Source organism: Lissotriton vulgaris, chromosome 9, assembly GCF_964263255.1.
Source record: "Lissotriton vulgaris chromosome 9, aLisVul1.2, whole genome shotgun sequence".
NCBI lineage: Eukaryota > Metazoa > Chordata > Amphibia > Caudata > Salamandridae > Lissotriton > Lissotriton vulgaris.
Window position 1 is genome coordinate 431880670 of NC_141697.1, and position 24376 is coordinate 431905045.

Below are 24376 nucleotides of genomic sequence, written 5' to 3' on the forward strand. Positions count from 1 at the left end.
TAGTTTGCTTTTCTCAAAATATCATCAACTGTTTGTGATTGCCACCCAACTATTCCAGTTCTTATCATTTCACTAATTTCAGGTCTCAAGCCATATACAAATCTGTATATAAAATGGCTCATATCTTTCTCACTCAGATGCTCATAACCACTATATTGTTTAAATACCAGCAGTAATCTTTCATAGAATGAATGAATGCACTGATTCTTTCGGTTCTTGGGTTGTTCTGTCTATTTTAATCCAATCTATCTCTTTAGGGGGAATCTTGTTTTTCAAAAATACAATTACTTTGTCATACATCTTCATTACATCTGGTGAAGGAGCACCTGTTACCTTGTCTCGAATAGGTTCTTCTCTCGGCCAATCTATAGATATTTTACATTCTGTCCAAATATCTGATGGGACAATTATGTCAAATGATCCATCAAGATCAACCCATAAAACCTTCACAAACCTTTCTACCTGTCGGTACCATTCTACAGGTTTTTCTCTCAAACGAGGAAAATCATTTGTGAACAGGAAAATGTCCTGTCTTGTCCATGGGACATGCACAAATCCACCACCTGCTATTTCTCTCATTGGAAATTCATTTACTACTTTATCTTTTTCTTTTACGAGAAAATGTAAACTTGTTCTATCTTCATCTCTTTTCTTTGTCCATTTTGCTCTCCATTTACTTATACACCCAATTTTCTCAAAATTGCAATTAAATCTTTTATATGGGTAATCCTTCCTGAATTATTCATGTTTTCAATGTCTTTATCAGAAAAATCCACCCTGTAGCTTTTCTGTAAATTTTTCTGTTTACTCAAATCAACTTCAAACTCAGCAGCTATTTCTTCCAAATGATCGTATCTGTTTTTTGTTTTCCATGTGATGCTTTTGCAAATAAATAATAATTCATCATCCTGATATTTGTTTATTTATTTATTTATTTGAGATTTTTATTGCGCGACAATTACCCATGGGTGTCTCGGCGCATATGATTACTCAGATAAGGACCGATGTCCACCAGCTTACTGGTCAAATAACCAGGTTTTAAGGAGCTTACGGAAACCTACCAGGTTGGGGGCGGTTTTAATGATCAGAGGGAGGGTGTTCCATAGCTTGGGTGTTGCTACCATGAAACGCCTGTCTCCCCAGGTCACTGTTTTGGTTCGAGGGACTGAGAGCATGCAAATGTTTGCAGATCTGAGCTATCTCTTTGGGGTGTGCAGTTTAAAGGCCTCTCTCAGAATATGCCAGATATGCCTTTAAAGTGTCAGTTCCAATCGTTCCAATGATTAATTCTTCCAAATCTGCTTTCAGTTTTCCGACATCAAGTAATTTACCATCTGGGTTAAATTTATCTTATTAATACTTTTCTCTGGCGATTCTGAACCAGAGTCTGCACCAATTGGGGTTTTACATGTTAAGCTTTGATTAAGTGTTAAGTCAGTCATCCTCATTCTTTCTCGGTGTAGTTCAGTTAAATCTGAATAAAATTTTCAGTAACTTTTTGTATGTCCGTATTTAAGGGAACAGATAAAGCTGAATGTTTAATTTCTTTTTGATCAAATACTGGAAGAACAGGTCCAATCGTTACAGGCACTATTACTGCTTCCATACTTTTAGCTAACTGCTGTATTAATTCATTTGCTGAACGAATATATTCTGAAGTATCTGGTATTGGTAATTCTTTACTCCTATCTGCTCTGAATCCATTGTTTGGGGTTTCACTTCTAGGAGTTTCATTTCTTGGGGTTACATTTCTCTGATCTGGAGTTTCAATAAAATTACTATTTACTGGTGATATATTTGAATTAAGTCCCGTTTCTGCTCTTTCTGGAGTTTTATTATTAGTCAAAACAGTTTCAGGAGAATTTTCATCAATAATTTCTTTAGGTGGGGCAGTTGGAGGAGTAATCCATGTACAAACTGGTTGGAAAGGTGACTTTTTTTAGTATACATGTCTTCTAAAACCGCATCTTCTGAATCACTCTCTTCTCTATTATTATTTTCTTTTCGGAATGTTTTTTCCCAGATGTCTCATTAATTAGTCTCACTGGGTATAAGCCATCACACATATCTGCACTTCTCCATCGACGCATTCTATCATGATGTGTTTCTCTAGCTATTCTTTTTGGAATGCCTCTATTTTCTCAATCTAATTCACGCATCTCATCTTCCCATTCAACTAAAGCTTAAAATTGTGTAGGTCTGGGTTTCGGTACAAGTTCCATCATTCTTTCTCTTAAATTTCTCAAAACCGCTACGTTAAATTATCCGTCCTCTGGCCATGCCAAAACACCATCATTCTCAGTATATTTCATCCAATTCTCAAGCCTGAGACAAGTATGGTAACCATATTCACCTAACATATAAGCTGCAGGCGTTTTATACTTATGAATTAATTTTCCTCCTCGTGTTGCAATTTTCTTGTCAGTTTTAAATGTATTATTCAACTTTTGAAACCATGTTAGTTTCTTTTTCTCTCTCTGGAAATAATAATCCATGTTTTTAAACAATTTCCTCAACTTTGAAAAAGATCGTAACAAGGAAGTTGTATTTCCGCAACACCAACCAATCAGTGCGCGAAACTCACTAACAAGTCAATCAGGTTAAGCTATGTCGCTATTCTGCTCAACCAATAGAGTAACTGCTTTTCACAACGAGCCAATCAGCTGTAAACTTGTCTTGTCACGTGAACCAATCTGTGCGCGGATACTGTGACGTATGATAGCCAATCACAGCGCGGCCCTAGTGACGTATGCTACCGCTGCAGTTTCTGTCTCTCCCTTCGCTCCTTACACTGACACCTCCTTTACAAAAAAATTTCACAGCGCCATATTTACAAAACTTACGAATGAAATTTAATTAATAACACCACAACATACCATTTGTCTGTTTCGCTAAAATAAAGTAACAGTTTTCTCATGCATTTAAGTATTCTTTTCGCGTGAAATAGACGAGGCTATTTTCACAGAATATATAAATTCGCCGATAAAGTAAGTAAATAACCTTACCCTACCCTTCTAACAAGTAATAACAAACTTGTTTCTCTCCGAATGCACATACAGAGATTTTTACACCTCCTTAGAAACAATTCAGAGTTTCACTCGGTTAAGTATTACAAACTCATTTACGCACTTTGATACGGAATCCCTAACCATGCATACATGAATCTTTAGTAGGACTTTAACCCACCAATAGAAATCCCCACTCGCCAGTAAGCGAGACAATGCTTTTCTTACCCTTCACTCAAGCTTGGATAAATTCTACTACTCTTTTCACAGTGAGTTTTAAACCAGGACAGAAATAGTCCCTATACTCAAAAGCTACGATTTCATAGACAATCCTCACTATTACATTCTACCTTACACACCTAAAATTTCCCTAAACTTGTGCTGTACGTCGACAACACTAGTGATATACGACAATACCACTATTTTGAAATAGAACAAATGCACTGTGTAACCTCACTTGTCACACTACTCAAGCCGGCACAACTAGGAGTTTTCACACTGCTGGAAAAAACCTTTCACTACATATAACAACTGAACAAACGTAACATGTTTTAGACATGTATCCTATGTAATTACCATGTGACATGTTAGTTACCATAGTAACCGTAACTCTGCTACTAAGGAATTGATCCAGCGCTCCTATAGAAAAATTGTCTCACAAACGCTACCTACACCTCAATACTCACCATTATTTATAAAACAGGCCCATAACACCAACAAGACAATTATTGAGTAACTGAATCATGTGGTTTGATTTATACTTTATACACATTTATATTTACACTAATATATACAACTGCAGTTTATTTCTCATCATGTTATGTTATGTTAATTTAATTTTTTGAGCGCACAGCTGCCCCAGCAAAGGGGCGTCCCGGCGCTATATCATCATGATATAAAATGATTTTTCATTTAAATCAAACCATTATGGTTGATGGATCATTTAATGGAAACAAGACCATGAATAAACAAGACCAGCTTGTCTTTTCGAATCTAATTTTTTATTAACTTTATTCTTCATAAAAAAAGAACATTTATGTTTAGAAAATCTTTATTTTATCGCAAATAAGAAAGCAGCATTTTATTAAGCAATTGAATTATTGAACTGACATTTATTAAAGCAAGTTCAGAAACATGAAGTATTAACAAATAACTAAGCATGGGCGGAAAATCCGTTCCGCTCACGGATTTTGCGGATTTTCGGTAAATTCGCAATCCGCGAGATTCGCGAATTTCCCGCAAAATCCGCGAGCGGAACGGATTGGGTCAAAAGTTCAAGCTGACTTTTTGTGACTATTTTAGAATGGCGCCGGCAAGCTGCCGGAGCCTCTAAAATAGTTACAAATGTCAGCTTCAACAGGAAGCACTAATAGATTAAGTAAAGCAGGTGCTAGAGTTGAAGCTCAAATTCAGTTACACAATCATTAATCACCCCTAACTTGGGGTGATTAATGACTGTGTAACTTAATTTGACCTTCAACTCAAGCACCTGCTTTACTTTATCTATTAGTGCTTCCTGTTGAAGCTGACTTATGGCTGAGGGCAGAAGGGCACAAAGTGGGACAGAGGGCATGAGTTAGGCAGAGGGCAGAAGGGCACAAAAACCAGTGGGGAAGAGGGCAAAAGGGCACAAACAAGAGTGGGGCAAAGGGCAGAAAGGCAAAAAAACAAGTGGTACAGAGGGCAGAAGGGCATAAAAAATGAGAGGGTAGCTGTGATGAACCAGGCAAAAAAAAACCCGCGAACATGCAAAGCGCCCCGCGAATTCGCAAATTTGCGGATTTCCATACCCTAAATCTATTTCACTGTCTATTTCTCACTTCACCTGAAAAGAAAATAATTAATTATTATCAGCTGTCCTTACGTGCGCCAAAAGTCCATCGGGAAGCAAGAGGTTTTCCCTGCTCAAGAAGTCAGGTTTTATACCTTTTCCCAATCTAAAACTCTCTACATTTTACTTTTCCCTATCTAAAACTCTCTACATTTTACAAAATACAGGTTTTCCATTGGCTGAGCCTTGTCAGTCCACCATTAGGTCATCTTTGAATATTACCAAGTCCAGGCTTCACATAAGCCCATTGTCTTTTCTTCCGTGACATTTGGCCTCCTCAAATGTGATACTTTTTCGTTCGAGTACTGTTCTTTTCACTTCCTAACCTTGGCAGACATACACAGATCCTGTCCTTGGGCCTTGTTTCCGTGAGCACATTTTATTCAAGCAAAGTCTTTTTTATTCAGCCAATATTTCCATTACACAACGCAAGGCTCCACTCTGGACAAGATTTCTTTCACGTCTGCATCTTGTCAGCCATATTTTTCCGAGCCACTTTTCAGGCCTCACTTCGGAAACTATTTTTTAAACAAACAAGACAATAATTAATTAAAGAATTGAGACCCATTCTGTTACCCTCCCCTTTGCTAATTAACAGGTTAATTATGTTACCTAGCTTAGCACACAAAGCAGCATCATATTTACGTATCCTCTTCGAATCAGGAACTCTTAGAGCTTTTATCACAAAGGACACAACAAAAGCACATAAAATAAGCACATGCCATTATTTAAAACTGCCACATTTAATATTGACAAGGACAATAGACAAGATTAGTACATTAATTTTCTTTGCAAATGCAACTCAAAGCATGTTAGTCCCGCGTGTAAATCCATGATGAATGTATCTTTAAACTAAGTTGATTAATGATTTCACCACAAACTTATTAATAATATTAATCTTATTAGGAGAGGTTAACTTCGCAAGTTTGAACAAAATTTTGTTCTTCGTCTTGCTCCATCAATTGTTATGTTCAGGGAGGCTAAAGGTTCATAACCATATGCAAATAAACCCAGCTCAGCTGAGGATGATGTGTTTTTTGATGCTTTAAAGGACCTAGATGCTTATTTTGCACCCACAGAGTGCATTGGTATTGATAGATACAAATTCTATCATAGAAAATAAAATAAAGATGTTTGAACATTTCATAGCAGCACTTAAAAACCTAGTTTTGACAAGTAGATTTGGAAGTTTACATGATGAGCTGATCCAGGATTAGATTGTTATGCACACCTATAGTACCAACATTCAGAAGAGCCTTTGGGCAAAAAAAGAACCAATACTTCAGGAAGGAACTGATTTTGTTAAAAGAGTTGAACTTACTGAGAGATGTGCCAAAGCTGTTCTTTTGGACAAAAAACATATGGATGACAAGGAGAATCTTAAGGGTTCCAACAACACTGATATGACAGGCAAGAAATGCTAACTCTGGTTTGAGTTCTCCAAGCAAATGTTTTAGATGTGGAAATGTGGGTAATTAATTTAATTACATAGCACTGGCACCTTGATAAACCTCTGCTAAAAAATGTTGTCCAGAGATTGTCATTTTTGAATAAGCAGACATTAATAATTTGGGCCAAAGTTTTCTGGACGACATTTTAAAAAATGGCAGATGTGTTGCAGTAATATTTCAGGAACCATAAGACCTATATAGTTCATTTTAGTGTCAAAACATAGGTTTTGGGGGTTAAGTAGTCTTATAGAGACAGACAATAACTCCTCAGAGCAATCCTTCTGCCACTCTCCAAAAGGCGGGCTCTATAATGATATGTGTTAGCCATCATATTGGTAATTAATTTTAATATTGTTTTTGTTTCAGGTTTTCCTTTGATTCAAATTCGTAAACATCAGCGAAACAGGTAGAAGCAGAGGAACTTTACCTCCTGACAAAGAGTTGCTACTGCAAAATCAGAGGACTACGTGAACAAAAAAAATGTGTCATATGCCAAACTAATCCAATGCGTCTGGACAGAAGAGAGTCTGAGATGTTGCAGAAATACGGCAAAACAAAGTTAAAAAAAGACTGAAATCATTCTAACAACAATTGCTACAAGTCATATACAATGGAAAAAGCCTGGAAACAATTTGTCAAAAAATAGCAGAAACCAGTCAATCACAAAAAGTCTTCTGATGAACAGCCAACAACCAAAGCCCATCCATTTAGAAGATTGATGGCTACTCCTCGTCCACCTCCAACAACTGATCAGAAAGCAGGGGATCTTTAATGTGCTATCTGTTGTTTAGTTAGAGCAAGGACCAAAGGTATTAATGAAACAACAAAGTATAGAGTATGTGAGTCTCAAAGGGCAAACGTGTTTTTATCTGCAGCTAGTTTCCAATATGACGTTTTCAGCCGAGTAGCTGATCTAAACGGCAAGATGAATGTTTTTGCAGCGAATTTATATGCCCACCCAAACTGCATGCATGTGTACATTTGAACATATGAATGTACAATGAGCTCCCAGCAGCAATGTAACTTCAGTTAAGTTTGCACTCTTTGGAAAACAATTACGTTTTAAAGCCACTCTTGAGTGCTGGCTATGGGTTCACACCTGTGAGATCAAAGAAATAATGGTCAACATTGATGAAACTGTATTGATACAAAATAATAATGAAATGAAGATTTTTTGGTGAGAATGTACAGTGATAGAATTCGTTTTTGTCAGTCTAACAAAAAGAATGAGTCAATTATGGTGTTCTCGGCCGATTTGACTCCTGAAGTTCTTACTGCCACAATAAGATCAGAGGATGCCATAAAGTCAACAGAGACCATTTTAAGAAACATCCAGAAAGATTTACATGTTGGACTTAATGACAAACTTTGTGATGCCCCAGAGCTCTGCAAGTCATGGGAGTCAACTAGAATGCCTGATGTTGTCTTAACATTTTTTACGTAACTGTTTAATACCAGAAAACCAAACATGTAACAAACTAAAGTTCTTGAGTTCGGAATAGAAGCTGAAAACATTGATGAAGGCTTTGAAGGTATAAGCAAAGAAGTGGAAGAAAATCCCAAATCATGTTTTATGAATTACATCACTGCAAAAAGAAAACTCTGCTACACATAACAGTCTATGAAAAGTGCAAAAGTAGAGAGCTAATCACTTCAATGAACAGAATTGGTTACAATGTACAGAGCAGGGACTTGTTAGCTGCTCATGCTGTCAAATCTTGTGACTCCATCACCACACCACTTCCAAGTCATTTTACCAGGAAATAATTTACAATTGCTCCTCTTAATAATTTTGACTTTGAAGACAACTGTTCTTTGTCTGGAACATCCAGCTCACATGATACTGCCATGGTTCATTTTCAAGACTGCACCAATGAAGTAGCTGCTGGAAAACAAGCTGTGTCAGCTGTAGGCTTAAACAAACGAAGCTGAAAACTTCTAACCCAACTGCCTTGTCAACATGTGCAAAATCACTACAAGGCATCAACATGTCTCAGTCTACCAGAAAGTTTCAAAGTAGCTGAGGACATGGATCTTCTTCAACATGATGCAGCGGTTCGTAAAACTGATTTCATTGAATTTATCATATTGCTTATTCGGTGCGGATTGAAGGTCGAAGGCTGTAAATCATGCTGCGATCTGCCAGAATACCATTGCGCTGAAAAAAGGTTGGGGTTTTAACAGTAATACCATCTCCAGTCACAAACTATGCAACAGTATACACAGCTTTAAAAAAAATCAAAAATGTGCATGCTCAGCTTGAAGACCAGCCTCATTAACTTTAGTCATTGATGGGCATTTTCTTCATGAAAAAAGTTGTATTGTGGTGTGCAGGACGTTTTCTCAGTGGATGGGATGTGACAAACAATACACTTTTTGGGGCCGAATTGTTTGAAAACTCAACTGTCCAGTCAGTACTGAGCTGAACTCATTATGTTCATACATTACAAGGTATGCTCATCATATCTGAAACAATAGAAACATTGAGTTGAAATGCTTTCTGGAACATGAATGACAAATTAGGTTTTACTATTCTTATCTCAGAAGTGAACAAGGCTCAGGGTGCACTTCATTCAAAGGACACAATGCAAAGCCAGGCATTGCTCAATACGCTTAGTTCAAAATCTGAAAACCTGAAAACCTAGTCTATAGGGGTTGTCAAAGAATGTGTAGAAAAAGCAGCACTTTGCAAGTACTGAAAAAATGTTTTACACATGACAGCTCTAGTCAAAAACTGAGTACATGCAGATCGGGAAGGTGATTTGGAGGGATCACTGACTAAATATCGAGGGACAAAATATAGACTACCCAAAATATAGATTCCAAAATATCGACAGACAAAATATCGAATTCCTATGTACAAACAGGTAAGTACCAAAATTTCGACCCCAAAATATCGTTTATATATATATATATATATTATAAAAATATCGAATTTCTTAAAATTAATGTAAAATTAAGAAAATAGCTAAAATAAATAGCTAAAATATAATTAAAAATACTTAAATTACCTTAAAATTATTAAATAACAAATTTAACTTATAAAAAAAAATACAATCATATCTGTTAAAACATATATATATATATTTGCATAATATTAATAAAAAATACACAATATTATTACCGTAGGATAGCGGAGGTGTAGAAAGTACTATTCCCACTCCTGGAAGTGCAACAGTAGGTAAAGCGTAGGATAGCGTAGGGGTAAAAATTACTATTCCCACTCCAGAGAGTGCAACAGCAGGGAAAGCGTTGGATAGCTTAGGCGTAAATATTTCTATTCCCACTCCAGAGAGTGCAACAGTAGGGAAAGCGTTGGATAGCGTAGGAGTAAAAATTACTATTCCCACTCCAGAGAGTGCAACAGTAGGGAAAGCGTTGGATAGCGTAGGAGTAAAAATTACTATTCCCACTCCAGAGAGTGCAACAGTAGGGAAAGCATTGGATAGCGCAGGGGTAAACATTACTATTCCCACTCCAGAGAGTGCAAGAGTAGGGAAAACGTTGGATAGCTTAGGCGTAAATATTTCTATTCCCACTCCAGAGAGTGCAACAGTAGGGAAAGTGTTGGATAGCGTAGGAGTAAAAATTACTATTCCCACTCCAGAGAGTGCAACAGTAGGGAAAGCGTTGGATAGCGTAGGGGTAAAAATTACTATTCCCACTCCAGAGAGTGCAACAGTAGGGAAAGCGTTGGATAGCGCAGGGGTAAACATTACTATTCTCACTCCAGAGAGTGCAACAGTAGGGAAAAAGTTGGATAGCATAGGGGTAAAAATGACTATTCCCACTCCAGAGAGAGCAACAGTAGGGAAAGCGTTGGATAGCGTAGGGGTAAAAATTACTATTCCCACTCCAGAGAGTGCAACAGTAGGGAAAGCATTGGATAGCGCAGCGGTAGAAATTACTATTCCCACTCCAGAGAGTGCAACAGTAGAAAAAACATTGGATAGCGTAGGGGTCAAATTTACTATTCCCACTCCAGAGAGTGCAACAGTAGAGAAAGCGTTTGATAGCGTAGGGGTAAAAATTACTATTCCCACTCCATAGAGTGCAACAGTAGGGAAAGCGTTGGATAGCATAGGGGTAAAATTTACTATTCCCACTCCAGAGAGTGCAACAGTAGGGAAAGCGTTGGATAGCGAAGGGGTAAAAATTACTATTCCCACTCCAGAGAGTGCAACAGTAGGGAAAGCGTTGGATAGCGTAGGGGTAAAAATTCCTATTCCCACTCCAGAGAGTGCAACAGTAGGGAAAGAGTTGGATAGTGTAGGGGTAAAATGTACTATTCCCACGCCAGAGAGTGCAACAGTAGGGAAAGCGTGGACAGCGTAGGGGTAAAATTTACTATTCTCACTCCAGAGAGTGCAACAGTAGGGAAAGCGTTGGATAGCGTAGGGGTAAAATTACTATTCCTACTCCAGAGAGTGCAACAGTAGGGAAAGCTTTGGATAGCATAGGGGTAAATTTTACTATTCCCACTCTATTGAAAATAAATTAATATAATTCACATAATTATCAATTAATCAATTAATAAAAATGAATTAGCAATTAAGAATTAATTAATTAACAATTAAAAAGTAATTAACAATTTGTTCAAAATAAATACCAATAAATTAATTAACATATTTAATTAATTATGATTAAATTCCTTCCCACCCTATTCCCCTTTAAACCTACAACCCGCTTTAGAAAATAAATTAATATTATTCACATAATTATCAATTAATAAAAAATAATCATTTAAGAATTAATTACCAATTAAAAATGAATTAACAATTTAATCAAAAGAAATACCAATTAATTTATTAACATATTTAATTAATTATAATTAAATTACTTCCCACCCTATTCCCCTATAAACCCACAATCCGTTACAGAATTAAATTACACAATAAATAAATAACATAAAATTAATTACTTAAAATAAATTACAAAAATATATACACTTTTCACACATATACTAACATAAAAAACACCTAAAAAATTTGATATTATTAAAAATTCGATATTTTTAATAAACTATATTATGTACTTCGATATTTTGACTGTCTATACTTTTTTTAATCGATATTACGTTACTTACCTTCAAAATGATATTTTTTATGTCTATATTCTGTCCATTCGATGTTTTGTCCATTCTATATTTTGGACTCGATATTTTGGTTTGTCTATATTTTGGAATCGATATTTTGACCATTTACCGATTTGGAGCTGCATGTGAAGACTGTGGAGTCACTGATTAATATGTTTCGCAAATTTGATTGCTTAAACTACCTGAGATATGGGTCCAAGTATTTAAAAAGAGTGAAGAAGCTAGAGGTGAAAAAAACATAACTCTACAGAAAATAAATCCAAAGATATTTTGAGGTAAAAGACAGAGAGCGAAGGTTCAATACTGTGGCTTCAGATATGAAACTGAAACAGACGATTTAGAGATCACATAAAAGCTCCAATGGAATTGTTGGTCAGACATGTAAAAGGGAATATATTGCTCAATGGCAGCTAGTTTATCATGACGTTCATTCTATTTGCAATGTTTTCAGAGAGATGACAAATTCAAAATTAATGGACCATAGTGAAGCTGTTCCTCACCATGAAATTGTGGGAAAGCGAGGTGAACGTTTTAATAAACATGTTGACAGCCTTCTTCATTTTAAGTAGCAGCAAGGAAACCCCTTTGAAATAACTGAGTGTCTGCGACTACACAACTTCATACCCAAACAATATGTTGATAAAAATATAAAGACACATCTACTAGATGTCATGGAACATGGTTCAAAACTATATGCAGAACTGAAGCAAGAGAAATGTGTATTGAAAGAGAAAAAGCTGTTTGACATAGTCACTAAAGCCAAACTTCCACACTTAAATTGCCATAGGAAGAGTATCCTCCAACCAGCCACTACAAAACAGGGTACAAAAAAACTACTTTCACAAGCACATAGAGAGACGGATGTAGCAAAAGAAAGGGGTGAATTTATCAAGGACATTGTGCTGCATAGTCTTCTTCCAACAAACACAATATTTGATGAAGATGTAACTAATCCAGTGAAGCACAAACTTGTCCAAGAGCTTGGAAAAAAACTTTCACCTGACTAATTTCAATTCCAAAAAGGTGTCCTCATTTAAAATTGCTGTTGTTGTGGACTATATGTTACAATTGCAAACGGTCAAGATTTCATCCATGCAAAACCGTAGAGAGGTCAGTCAGACTGTTCTATAGATATCAAAATCAGTATGTACTTTGCAAGAACTGGACATTGTCTTTGACAGTTATCTTAAACTATCTGTCAAAGAATGTGAGAGAATCAGACGAATGTCTACAAGTGGGACAGTTGAACTTGCCTGCATCAAAAATCCAACACCTATACAACTTGATAAATTCTGATCATCAACATCGAAGATGAACTTGCAGATGTTAATTAGCCAAAACATTGCTGATGGTACATTGAACACTGAATTTCCAATTATTGCAAGGGGAATGATTGTCAATGAGGATTTGGTGCCTGCAGATATGTATTCAAAAGGTACGGGCCATATTGTTCAAGAACTTAACAGCAAATTGGAGGTAGCTGACCTTCGTGTTGTTCCACATGTTGAGTGGGCTGTTCAAAATGGTTCCAATCGAGTGTGTGCTACTTAGATTTGTTGCAGTGTTTATAAGTCAAGGATTATCAGAGTTATGGATACGTTATGGAACAGGCGAGAAAAGATACATAATCCTGCTTTGTATTCTGTACAAGAAACTTGACCCAGAGATACCCAGTGTTCTTCTCAAGGCACATATTTATGTGATGAAACTATGAGCTAAATTGGAACAAAGCTTGGAGCTTTATCTGCTGAACCTGCGAAGTTTATAAAAAGGATTTGCTGAGACAAAAGAAGAATGTGACTTTAAAGACGTAGAAAAATACTGTGTGCTAGTGTCGAAAACAAGTTCTTACTGTCACACATCAAGAGATCAGTCCTGCTAAGTGAACTTCCACTGAGATCATATTCTGGTCGTGGCCCCATTAAAAGAGTGTTGTACATGTTTTGCATCAGGCATATGTAGAGAAAGATCCTTGGGTATTTGGTTGAAAGATATTGATTGGGTGCTAAAACCTTTGACATTTCTAAAGCCTCTCCCCACAGAACATAAACCTACATGTACTTGCAAAGCCTGTGCTACAAAAAGATGTCCCTATCAACATGTTCTTCTTAAAAGTTCAAAATTTTGAAAATGTACCACAATCAATTGCCGAAACAAATAAATGAAGTGAACCATGAAAATGTGTCTTTTTCATATTCTGATCATAAACATTGTTTGGTGTATACATAAAAGGATTAAAAACCAATATTGTTTGTTTTATTTCTATATGTCTCTTCTTCCTCTATAATAGCTGCCTTTTTGGAAAATGGCGGAAGGGTTGCTCTGAGGAGTTATTTTCTATCTCTACAAGACTACTTGACCTATGTTTTAACACCAAAATTAAGTATGTAGGGTTCATCGTTCATGAAATATTACATCATCACTGCAATACATTGGCCATTTTAAAACATGTTGTCCAGAAAAATTCGGCCCAGCTCAGCAATGTCTACCTACGCTAAATTACTTCTCTAATGATCTAAAAACACAGTTAAAAAATTAAAATCTCTGGACAACTATCTTTTTAGGGAGGTATATCAGGGGGCCAGGATTAACAAGAAATGTTCTAAATGCAATCGGAAATGTTCTGGTTGCGGCATCATGTGACACTTTTATTCAGTTTGTCAGAAGGAAAAAAAATTGAAGTCAAAATGTTATCTGACAATTATGAGTCAAGCTCCTCAGGGAACATTGACACTAAAATGTGTGTTTTGAGTGTTGACAATGAAAGAGAAAGAAATGGTTACGATTTACGTGCCAACGGAAAAAGAAAACTGTGTGAGTTATGTCCTTTGGGGGCATTTCTGTGTTTATTCTTGTAGGCTCTGGCTCACCCTGTAAGATTGTAAAAGAGAATGTGTGGTCAGAAAAATATAGAAATAATCTCAGGGAGTATTTAGAAATGCCCAACATTTCACCCAAAAGTTTTACTGGAGAAAACATTGATACTATTGGGTTTGGAAGCTTAGTATTAAAGTTTAAATATAGATGGGCAATGTATAAACTGTATGTTTCAAAAAAATGGTCCATCAGTTTTGGAATGGAGGGATCAAGAAGATTTGGGAATTATACTTGTTCCCAACAGTCTAGAACCAGTTTTGGTGGTACAATATAAGTTGATTTGGGGGGTCGGAATTAATTAAATCCTTTCTGAGTGTTTTCTCTGGTAAGGTAGATAAATTAGAAGGCATTCAACACAAAATTATTCTAAAGGATAACATTAACTCATGTGTGCATAAAGCCAGAAACATACCGACCACAATCTGGGAAGAGGTTTCAAGGGAACTTGACGAATTATAGCTGCCTGGTATCATTGAACCCATTGAGTCATCGGATGTAAAGGCCTATAAGACCAATGAGAAGATTAGGTTGTATGTCAAGAAATATGAATAAAAATATTCTAGTGGATCAGTTTCCTCTACAGAGGATAAATGAGATGTTAGCACTCACTAAGGATGTTAAGTGGTTTTTGACAATCGATCTAACAATCGCTTTCCACCAAGTCCTTTGGCATCCTGCTAGCAGGAAACATACTGCATTCATTACACCCTTTGGTTGTTTTCAGTTTAAAAGAGTGCCATTTGGATTGGCATCAGCAGCAGCTATGTTCCAAAAGTTAATGTAGAAGCTATTTGAAGGGTTGGAACATGTTATGTTTATTTCGAGATTACATCTTAGTAATTGGGAAAACAAAGGGAGGAACATGACAGGAGATTGTTGCAGGTGATGAGCATTTTACAAAAGAAGTGTTTCACTGCAAAATACAAATATTGTAAGCTTGCACTGCAGAAAATAACCTATATAGGCCATGACGTAAGTGGTAGAGGTATCAACCCTGAAGTAGAGTTGGTGGAATCTATATAGAATTCTCCATCACCCAAGAGTAAGGAAAATATCAGGGCAGTCCTTGGCCGATCAGAATTTTACTCAAAATTTGTTGATTTTTTTTAATTTGACGTATTGCATTAAACAATTACTTAAGAATAAGTGGCAATTTCATAGTCACAGAAATGGCAAGATGTGTTTCAGGACATCAAAAATAGGATATGTGTGGCTCCACGTTTACAAGGTTTTGATTCTGCATTAAGAAGCATAGTAATGGGGCATAGCCAACCGTAATGCCCGTGTGGACGTAATCCACAGAGGTTGTGCACTGCGAAAATGTTCACTCTAAGGCTCTTTTCTGACCGCCAACCTGTCTTGGTTAAGAGGATCTGGTGACCTGGATCATTCAGCATAGTGGCCGCAGGACCGATTCAGGGCCGGCAAGCAAAAAGGAGGTGCGGCTATGAGCATCAATGAAGGGGAGCATACTATAAAGGCCCCAGTGAGGTTCTTAGGAGAGATTTGCAGCTGCCTGGGATGGCATACTGTGGCGGAGACAAGCCCTGGCGATGATGCCTGAGCTTGACATGGTGCGACCACAAAGTGCTCACAGAAACGCCCAAGGCCGTGATGCGCAGCTGGGGCCACCTCTCTGCCCAGCAGTGAGGTGAGCCGCAGCTTGAGTGCCTCTCAAGGGGAGGAGGATCTTGAAGGACTTGAGGTCTGTCGGGTCGGCCGATGGCTTCTTCAGCATGGGGTTGATCTTGGCATGTTTCCAGTTGGCCGGTAAGGCAGCAGTTTTGCTGTTACATTTAATGGTGCTTTCTTTGGTAGCTCTGGAATCTACAGGTATACCAGCCTGCTGTGACATCTGCTACTGCGATCCTCTCCTCCCTGGGGCTTTTGGGCCAGAAGTGCTGCAGTGGAGGACGAAGGGGACTTCCAATTGAGCTGGTCTCTTCGACCAGAGGTTCCATTGAAGTCCGGAGTTTCCCACCCCGCTCGACTGCCCGATGGTGGTGACCCTCATTCGAGTAGTATCACGCTAGTCCAGGAGCCCATCTTTACTTACCATGAACCTACAGGGAGCCGTACCCACCATTGATCCTCCGGGGCTTAAGCTGGACATTTGGTGACCACTCACTGTCACTGTCACCAAAGCATAGGCTAATAGAGTCACCAGCTACTTTATTCGAGCAGGGGGGGTTCATCCAGGAAAACGCGGGCAAGCGATGGCATTGACAAAGGACAACATCCTTGCCTCGCTGAGATTTAAAAAGGAGCTCAGATAGGAACAAACAACAGACTTGGCCTCATCACTGGATACGATGAGGAAAGACATCAATGCCCCGCTGTCTTCCCTTCAAGCCGACGTAGACTCCGTGGGGGCTATGGCCCTGGAATGCTAGGCAAAATGCCTGGACCCCCATCAGCGGGTGGTCCTACTGGAGGTGAACACAGAACTAATACGCTCCCAACTACAGATGGCACTCCTCAAGTGCGAAGACTTGGAAAAGCACTCCAGGCGTGATAACACTTGAATCTGGGGGCTGGAGGAGGAGGCGGAGGGCACAGATTTAGAAGCGTTTGTGGTGGCCATGTTCTCGAGTCTCCTGGATGATGACCTCCATAAGGTGCGGCAAGAGAGGGTCAACAGGGTGGGGCCACAGAAGATGGCAAATGGTAACCGCACTAGAGATATTCTAGCTAAGCTACACTCCTTCAAGACTAAGGAGAAGATTCTCATGGAGGCCCACAAACAAGATCCAGTATTGTTTCTGGGAGCTTTCTGTTCCCTGTTCCAGGATGTGGCTCTCACTACACTGGCAAGAAGAATGCAACTTAAACCTGTCCCTGATCATCTCCGAAATACATATGGACATATCCGTTTGGCATAGACTTTGAATTTAGGAACAAATCTCACCACTTCACCGAGGTGTACTGCTGGGTTTAGATACCTCTTTCCCAAGGGAGGAGAATGGAGCACGGAGAGAACCCTCCTCAGATTGGCCCTGCGCCAAGGCAAGTGGACCCAGGCAACAGCAGTGCAGAGGACAGTGCTCAGGAAAATCAGGAGTCAATGAGAAATCCACCTTGGAATTTAGCTGCAGACTCTCCGTTTGTGAGTCTGGGCGGGGGGGGATGAGTGACTCAGTGGCCTTGATCCGGCCTGGGGAACCTTGATTTGTCTAGACACGTTACGAATTGCAAACTCCGGCCTGGCGGATTGACCGGACCGTTGCTCCCTGAGGCAGGTGCCCATGGGAGATACTGGACAATCCTGATTTTGTAGCCAGCCCCTGCAACCTTCAGCTCACTAACATTCTGCAATGAGGAGCTTCAGCACCTAAGTTCTATAGTATTAACAAGATATGTTTTGTCCTTAAATGCATGTCCAGAGGTGGGAGGAAAGGATGGGCTGGAGGGCACAGGGGGGTGGGGAGGGACACACAGATATACTTTTTGGCTTCTACTCACAGAACAGACGAGCCTAACTGCATAGAGCGATGCCATGCTGTGTAAATTCATGGCAGTCATTCTAGGCACCTGGAATCTTACAGGCCCTAATTCCCCACACAAATGTCTTAGATTGAAGGTTTGAAATAGTGGCTCTGCAAGAAACCCACTTAAAGCACACCGAGTAACACAGATTAAAACACAAATCCAAGGCCCAATTCAGGAATCAGATGGGGCTTTGACCTGTATGGATGAGGGGAAGGCAGGGACCTTCTGATCTTTTTATAAGACCTTATACACAAAAGACCCACTGAAAACCTACACAGAACTGGACTGTTTGGCAGACACCAAGCTCCCTAGAATTTCGCCAGCCCAACAGGAACTCCTAGATGAGCCCTTCGAGCAGAAGAGGTTCAGGAAGAGATTGACTCCGTAGAGCTACACAAATCCCCAGGCCCGGATTGGCTCACAGCCCAGTTCTATGAAACCTTTGGTGCCACCTGACTCCCTATCTGACCACTCTCTTTAATTCCTTTGTTGAGGCACGAGCCGTGACTCCTTCCATGGAGGAAGCCCTCATAACAGTAATCCCAAAGCTGAGAAAAGACCCTAGTAAATATCTGCCACACCAGCTGATCGCACTGTTAAATCTCAATGTGAAGATGAACATTAAAATACTAGCTAATTGACTGGAGGACGTCATGTCAGATCTGACCCACCCAGATCAGCCAGGCTTCATTAAAGGGTGATAGACACATGATAATCTCGGCAAGTGGTTCACTTAATAGAAAAACCCACCAAGATGAAGATACCCGCAGTGCTATCGCATTAGACGCCAAGAATGAGTTCAACCAGGTGGGCTGGACTTTCCTTTTCCACACACTGCAGAAGTTTGGTTTTGAGGATAGTCATTACACAGATTCAAGCCAACTATGCCAACCCTCACTTGAGAGCCCTAATTAATGGGACGGTCTCTGACTACTACTCACTGGAGTGGGGTATGCAGCAGGGGTGTCCCCTTTCCCCCCTTTTATTTTCCCTAAGCATTGAACCGTTGGCAGCCAGAATACGAGCGTCCCCCCTTAACCAGGGAATTCCCTTGGGTCAGTCAAATCTCAAAATTTCATTATTTGCAGCCAACGCCCTCTTAACACTAACCTCCCCTCAAACATCGCTGATGGACCTGCAGACAGAACTCCAGGAGTTCGAGCCAGTGGCAGGATTTAAGATCAATTTTACTAAATCTTTTCTACTCAATCTGACTGCTCCGGTTGGAGAGGTGGAGTGCATGGCTTCCACTGGTGAGAAAGGAGATCACATATCTGGGCATCAAAATCACACCTCGGTTGGATGACCTATACAAGCCTAACTATCCCCACTTCTTCGCCAACTACAACAAGACCTCAAGAAATAGGCCTCGATCTACTTAACCTGGCAAGAATGTAAAAACGCAATAGAGATGACAGTTCTGGCACAAATTTTATATGTCTTTCAGAGACTTCCTATTGAGGTCGACAGGCAGTTCTTCATTTCACTGAACGCCATGCTCATTACCTTCATATGGCAGAATTGTGGAGTAAAATTTTGACCTTCCTCAAAACGAAAGTAGATTTGGCTCTTCTGAACTTCCTTCAATATTATAAAGCGCCAGAAGTTCGAGTAATCACAGAGTGGTCGATAAGGGAGTCAGACAATCATTGGTTTCACATGGATAGAGTGATCACGGGGATAATGATTTGGGAGGTCCTATGGAAATCTAAAGCTAATCGCCAACCCAACACCTATCTAAGCACGCCAGCTAGAATTATGCCGAAAGCAATGGATGAGGTAACCGCAAGCATGGCTTGATGACCTTGCCTTCCCCATATACCCCAATTCATTTCAACAAGCCTTTCCAGCCTGCACTTGTCCTGGGCCCCTTTTATTTGTGGCAGAGTGGGGTTGTCTCACTATTTCTGAATTGTTTCACAGCTGGGACAGACTAACAGTCAAAAATTGCTGCCATGACTTAAATCTACCTACTATGGAGATGTACCTTACACACAACTCAAACACTGGGTAACACAAACTGAGATCTGACAGGCAGCCACAAGAGACCTGCTCCCCATAAAGAATTGCATGCGCAAACAGGGGGCCCCAAGGGGTGTTCCTATATTTTGTCCTGGCCTCACCGGACAATGCTCCTACGATGACCAGATCTTAGGGACCCCTATTACCATAGAGCAATGCCGAAAAGTATGGAGAGACTTCCCGAGGTTTAACCGATCGCTAGGCCTAATAGAAGCCCACTATAAAATACTTTATGACTGGTATTTGCACCCTGCTAAGCTCCACAAATTCTATCTGGAAACATCTGACAGATACTGGAGGGGTTGTGGACTCCTGGGTGATTTCTGCCACATATGGTGGGATTCCCCATGATTAGACCCTATTGGAATCAGATTTTAGCCCAAATGAAGGACAACAGTCTACGCAAGTAACAGACTCAAGCCGTATAAAAAGCACAACACCTAGAAATGAAGCAGAGAGAACAGAAACTGCCTCGCAATATACGGAGAACAACAAAGAAGATCAGAAGAAAGATGAATCTCCATCGTCTAGGCCGCACCATGAAGCTCGGGAATGCACAGATATAGAAAACCCCAACACAGTGATACCCCATCCTACTCCGGTGCAAAGAATTTCACAAAGAACACCTTGTACTACAAGAAAGTTATCTTACACAAACAAAACTAATAATTTCAAAAAGACAGGAATTTTGATGAAAAGAGTGGATCAAAAGTAAAAGGGGAAATAAAATGGTGAATCACGCAACAAAAGAGGCAACATAACGAACACAACTCCTCAAACCCTGAGAGAGTTCGAAGATCTTAGAACAAAAATGAAAATCATGTCGCAAGACATTCGAAGCTCTCTGCATAAGATAGGAAAACTCCATGAAAATACAGAAAACACCCACAAAAAAATAGAGCACATCATAGAGCTAATACATTACTCTCAAAGAAAAAGCAAGGAGATGGCGATGCCATTATCAAATAGACATAATAGACCAGACAGAACACCTAAGGACTTAACGGAAGAAGAAACATTATCCTTACTAAAGGACTATGAGATGCCAGAGCACAATAGAGAAGAGGAAATCAGAACAGTCCAGATCAATGTCAATAGAATGCCTAGACTGAAGGATAGGAAACCCAACCTCAATAATTTACAACTAGTTCAGATTATCTCTGAACCGCAAATTTTGACCGCAAACGGCACAGAAAAATCATTGAAATGCCTTTTGATCAACTGCAGATCCGCAGCTAAACATGCATCAGACATAGCCGACCTCATCATAAGCCAAGAAATTGATGTGACAATCCTCACTGAAACATGGCTATCAGAATCATCATCTCCAGGCCTGGACCTACTAGTGCCCCCTCAATACAACATTGTGAGACTGGATAGACGACAAAAGAAAGGGGGTGGCATAGCCTGCATACATCGCTCGGATATAGAAATCGGCCAAATACAATCAGAACCGCTCAAAGAGTGTGAATATCTAGGACTCAATATAAGGTCGGACAACAACCAAACATGCAACCCGCATGCACTGTATCACCCACCTGGTAACAATATGCTGTTCATAGAACAATTAATTGAGATCATCACAGCAAATCATAACACCTACATAAACAATATATTCTTAGGGGACCTTAATCTACACTGGAACAGCAATGACAAAAAAATAAATGCCTTTAAAGATTTCCTAGCTGAGCTCAATCTTTCACAATTTTGTACACAGCCAACTCACTCGAAAGGAGCTAAGTTGGACTGGATAATTTCAAAAAACGAGAACATCTCAGGTATAGCAATAGAGCCATGTGACTGGTCAGACCATCATGTCATAACATTCACGATTCCCACATGGAAAAAGAACAAACACACTGAACCGAACAGAATTAAAAAGTGGGTGAGGGACACAAAAGATTCGAACATTGAACTTTTATTAGAAAGCTGTGAAAAGGACCTACAACCACCAAAGAACATACAGAACGTAAATGATCTAACGGACTACTACTATACTTCTATAACGGATATAGTCAACTCCACAATGCCTCTTAAACTGAAAAGAGTTACAGAGAAGATTAAAAATCCTTGGTTCAATGGGACACTTAATGAGGAAAGACGTAAACTGAGAATCGCGGAAAGAAAATGGAGACAACACCCTTCCTCTCCCGTACTGAAATCTCTAAGAGAAACCAGAAAAGAGTATTACAAAAAGATCCTCAACTCCAAAAAGGAATTTATCAGATCAGAATTGGACTCCACCAAAAATAGACAGCGTAAATTATTCGAAATACTAAAACAACAGTCAAACAAGGCAGCCAAAACGAACCAAGAATTCACAAAAACACAACTTTTCTCTACCTTCTTCACAGACAAATCCAACACGTTGGAAAGTGAACTCAAGAGTGCAGCGGATAACCTAGAAAGCCAAACACTTACAACGAGCCTTTCCAACACGTTAATTAAGGATAATGGAGCAAAAAACAAAGCCCATTGGGACTCTTTCAAGTTATTAGACCAAAACAACATTGCCAAAACATTACGAGAAATCAGACCTAATAACCACTATAGTGATTCACTCCCATCGAAATGCTTAAAAGAAATCAACCAGGCCGTGATTCCCTTATGGACAAAAATTATTAACGCCTCTTTATCACAAGGGATTCTACCAGGATGCCTGAAAACAGGTCAAGTAGTCCCCATTATCAAAAAATAGACGGCGGACCCAGACAATCCGAATAACTTTCGCCCGGTAACCAACATTCCGGTACTCGCCAAACTAATAGAGAAATGTGTGCAAAGTCAACTCAACCAACACATAGACAATTTCTCTCTTTTGGATGAATGCCAGTCGGGCTTCAGAACAGGACATAGCACTAAAACAGCGATCTTATATATAGTTGATGATGGGTTACAAGCCTTAGACCAAAATAGATCATGTCTACTCATCCTCCTAGACCCATCAGCTGCATTCGACACGGTGAGTCATGTAAAACTACTAAACAGGCTACAGGACAGGATGGGAATATCTGGTACGGTGTTCAAATGGTTTGAATCCTTCCTTCAGGATAGAACACAAAGATTTTTAGTCAATTAATCGCTTTCAACATCATGTCTTAACACGATTGGAGTACCTCAAGGATCCACACTATCTTCACTGTTCAACTTATATATTGAACCGCTCACAGTAATTCTTCGAAACTCCAAAATTTCCTTTCACATGTACGCGGACGACACGCAAATATACCTCAAGATCTCGTCTTTGGAAGACATCAGGTTAATGAATGAGGTCTTAGAAATGACATTAAAATGGTTAACAATCAATCACCTAAAACTAAATGCTCAAAAAACAGAATTCCTTCTAATTTCACCATCAAAGAAACATATAGAAGTTAAGGAATGGGCCAGAATTCTCACGCTGCTAAACTACTCCTTCCTTAGTCGACTCAGCTAAATCACTAGGAATATCTCTTGACGAGAACCTGGATATGAAAGAACATATCAAGGCTATGGCAAAAAGTGCCCGCTTTCACCTGAACTACATTAGAAAGGTGAAACCCTTTATTTCAAAAGCAGATCTCAAGCTAGCAGTCCTATCATTGGGCATCTCAAGGATTGAATATGGGTGCACTACGTTAGCAGGCATACCACAAATCTCCACAGCACCGCTAAAAGCATGCCTCAACGCAACAGCAAGACTTATAACTAGCTCAAGGAAGTTCGACCATATCTCTCCATACCTCAAAGCTTTAAACTGGCTACCATACAAAGCCAGAATTCAGCTAAAAATGGCATGTATCACCTACAAAGCACTTCACTACAACACTCCAAGATATCTTGCCCAGAAAATAGTACTATCTGGAGGAAATAGACCTGCTAGGAGTGCCAAGGAGTTGGTACCGAGACCACCCATGTTCCGGAAGAAAAGAACTTATGATAGAGCATTCTCTGGAGCACCCCCTAGAATCTGGAACTCTCTTCCACTAAACATCAGAAAGATAACAAACACAGTAACATTTAAGAGGGAAACGAAAATATTTTTAATGAGCAAATTCCTGCCATAGCTCTAGTTAGATCCTCTTTAACATAGCAGCAAAGTAATACTCCATGGATGGAGAAGATGGAAATAACAGGTCAAGATACAGGACTAATGAACTTAATTACCAAAAACCTATCTACCTCATGCCAAAAAAAATCTGTAGATATTGTTTTTAATGTCTTTTATATGTCATATCTCTTTATTTAACTCTTCTGTACAAGATGTATCTCCTTACTACATCATGATCTGTAAAGCTCTCTGATACCCATGGGTCCTGTTCTCGCTATACAAAACTCTTTAAATAAATAATAAATAAATAATCCTGCGTTACCCCTTACCTCAAAATAGAGTTCATCACTGCTGACCCTTATCTCAAACACCAAAGAGTTGGGGATATAGCCACTATATGGCTCAGTTTAGGGGCAGCCAAGAAGACCCTGGAAGAAGCCGACAGTCACTTCCATATCCCAATGGCATGCTCGCCTTTGGCAAAGTCTTACCTTGGAAGACCTGACAGACAAACTCACAGACTCCCAAAAGGGCTTTGACTACATATGGGGGCCTCTGGTGAGGTATCTGTCCATA